The sequence below is a fragment of the Mesocricetus auratus genome, unplaced genomic scaffold (genome assembly GCF_017639785.1).
Source record: "Mesocricetus auratus isolate SY011 unplaced genomic scaffold, BCM_Maur_2.0 Super-Scaffold_100007, whole genome shotgun sequence".
Taxonomy (NCBI): domain Eukaryota; kingdom Metazoa; phylum Chordata; class Mammalia; order Rodentia; family Cricetidae; genus Mesocricetus; species Mesocricetus auratus.
In genome coordinates this window covers 79,757,072-79,760,242 of record NW_024429191.1, presented here as the reverse complement: position 1 = coordinate 79,760,242, position 3,171 = coordinate 79,757,072, and the positions used below count along the sequence as shown (strand labels likewise).

The window sequence follows — 3,171 nt, the reverse complement described above, 5'->3', positions numbered from 1 at the left end:
GAATCTCTGCCAGTATGTTCTACAGGCCAGAACTGTGCCTTCACAAACAGGATTCTGTAAGGGTCGCATTACCATGACGCAGTCAGAGTCAGTCTCCTGTCACCGTTATCTCCAGCCTGCATCTCACTGTGTTGCCTGGTTTTGAACTGGTCTCAAACGATTGTCTGTCTCAGTTCCCGAGTTAGGACTACAGACACATACCACCCTGCCTGGCTCTTCCCATGTCCCCTTAAAGTCTGTCTGAAATGGGAACCGTCTCTCTGGAACCTATCAAAGGCACTTTGCTGGCTCCATGCCTGTGGCTCCTAGGGATGTCCTTGGACAGATGCTCAAGGTCCTTAGAACCTTGTTCCGGTTTCTAAAAGGAGATGGGGTATCACAGACTCCCAGGCCCAGCCTCTTCCCGGGGTGACCTGCACCTGCACCTGCACCCCTCATCTGGAGACTTCAATGGCCTGCCTTTCTGTTACTCTTTGCCTGCCCTCCCTCCCTCCCTCCCCTTTTTTTCTTTTCTTTAAGGCAGGGTCTCACTCTGTTGCCCTGAGCTAAGAACTTAGTTTGTTTTTTGTGTTTTGTTTTTAGTTAGTTAGAGACAGGGTCTCATTATATAGATCGGCCTGGCCTTCAGATCGCAGAGATCCCCCTGCCTCTGCCTCCAAGTGCTGGGATCAAGGGTGTGTGCCACCATCCGGAGCTTGTTGCTTCTCAGATCGCAGGTGCTTCTGTGTGACCTAAATGCTGGTTTTCTGTCTCCTGCGATGCCCTGCCAGTCCTTCCATTGCGCTCTTTTCCACTCCATCCCCTGTTCCTGTAGTTCATGCTAACCCTCCCCTCACTCACAGCGCTCATTAGCTCAAGGCAGAGGTTATGTGACACGTCACTCCCTGTCCCGTGTGGCCACTCAGCTCCCTTGGGCTATATATAGCACAGCTGCGCCTTAGATTATGCGCAGAGAGCTTCAAGGCATCATCCCCTTCCCCCAACTCATTCCACTTCAACATCCAGGGAGCTTCCAGCTAGGAAAGGTCACCAGCAGTGAGGCGGGACAGGAGGAAGAGTGGGCTGAACTGGGAACCACACTTCCTATCTGTTGTCGGCCCCATTTCCTGCCACTGGCTCATTCGGAAGGAAGCCCAGCAGGCAGTGGCCTGAGGAGGGCTAACCTCTGGATAGAGGAGGGTGGAGACTCGGAAACCAAGTGGCTTAACAAAATATTTAGAGTGACCCATGTAGGAGTGTATGGACAGGGTGACTCTGCATCCAACACCGGCCGATAGACACCGGCCTGTACACTTAGCCTATCTATCTGTGTATTTAATTTAGGCCCCTCTAAGTTAGACTTTATTAACGTGACCTCATTTGGAAGAAAAAGAAGGTTCATAAGCAAATTACTAACATAGAAGTGCTTACATGGAAACAATTATTAAACACTTGGCATATTAACAAAAATGATGCTGTCATAATTTTATCTTATCTGTTTACAAAAACAGGACGCTACAGAAACTTGTTACTTGAAGTTTTATTGTATGTCCTCAGGGCCCCACCCCTTTTAGTGCTGGGGACCAAACTCAGGGTCTTGGATGCTAGGACAAGCCACAGCCTTCACAAGTTTTTGGAATAAAAAAGCAACTTTATTTCTTCTATCTCAAGACTTCCCCTGCAGTAAATTCTTACAAGTTAGTCCTGGGCAGTGAAATTTGATTTAAGGATGGTTAGATGTTTGGTTTTCTCTATTGCATACTGTGACTTTGCATAAGTCCTTCAATGGCGCCTCAGTTTTTCTTTTTCCTTTTCTGTTTTGTTTTTTCAAGACAGAGTTTCTTTATGTAGCCCTGGCTGTTCTGGAACTCATTCTGTAGACCAGTCTGGCCTCAAACTTAAAAATATGCCTGCATCTGCCTCCCGAATACTGATATTAAAGGTATGTACCACCATGACTGGCTCAGAACCTCAGTTTTTCATCTGTAAAATGGGAATAATAATAGTCTCTGTCCCAGAGGTTTTTTGATTTTTGTTTTTTTGTTTTTTGGTAGCAACCTGGGCTCCTGAAGCCCCAACAAGCCAGGTTCAGCCAATTGTTCTGGTATGCCTATTAAAGAAATGAATAATGGCTAGGCATAGTGGTGCATGCCTTTATATCAGCACTGGAGAGGCAGAGGAGGGCAAATCTGGGATATGAGGCTAACCTGGTCTAACAACAAGTTTCAGGCCAGTGAGACCCTATCTAATAAGAGAAGAACAGACACAAGATGAGAAAGGGACATGTACAGTGCTCCAAGGCAGCGGGAACAGGGTGACCCTGAGTCTTGAGACCCTGCAGTGATGCTGAGCAGGTTTCTGGGCCCACATTCCCAGGAACTAACCAATAACTGGATCCCCACGGTCAGCATGTGGGGTGCTATGGGTGCCGTGGGGGTGGTGTGGGTCACAGACTGGCGGCTGATCCTGGACTGGGTGCCTACATCAATGGCAAGTTTAAGAAGAATGATTAGGCAAGCGTCCGCCATACATGGTCTCCCTGATGTCACAATCTGCTGCCTCGGAAACTGCTTAGCCTACTGGAGGATACTGAAGAAGCCAGACACCAAGAGAACCTGCATCATCTTGGGGAGTCTCTGAAATGATGGACACTTGGGCTGCTTTATTTATAGGTGTAGCATTAAAGCTTGTTCCCCCCCCCACACACAAAGATGAAAGGAATTTTACTCAGTGTGGTCATGCTGAGAAAAGGAACATAAAGGGACCCATGGCCCCTACAGCCATCCTTGTGCACTGAAATGAAGCTTCAGTTTCGATGGAGGGTAAGAAGAGTCCTGGTGAAGGTGTGATGGTCCAGCATGTCATTTACCTGTCCTTGTTTACCTCAAGTTCGTCCTGCAAGGTGGTCAGATATGTTGTCAGAATTGGATAGAATCTCTTCTGCCAGTAAGTTCCTCCTCTGGCCGGGACCTGGACTTTAGACTTTCCCTTCCTCCACCATGGGACTCCTGAAAAATCTGAATTCTTTGGAGTCCATTGTTTCTATAGTTCAATAGCAAAGAGAGCAGCACTTTCTGCCTGTGCATATGTGTTAGGATGTGTGTGGGTGCACACATGCTCCTGTGCATGCGTTAGAATTATGTGGGTGCACACGTCACTGTGTGCATGCATGTGTGTTAGAATGTGTGTGGG

At 47.7% G+C, this 3,171-nt stretch overlaps 1 pseudogene; it reads left to right on the top strand.

Moving 5' to 3' along the window:
• Positions 1-2,322: 2,322 nt before the first annotated feature.
• On the top strand, positions 2,323-2,492 carry LOC121141189 (annotated as a pseudogene).
• The last annotated feature ends 679 nt before the right edge of the window (positions 2,493-3,171 follow it).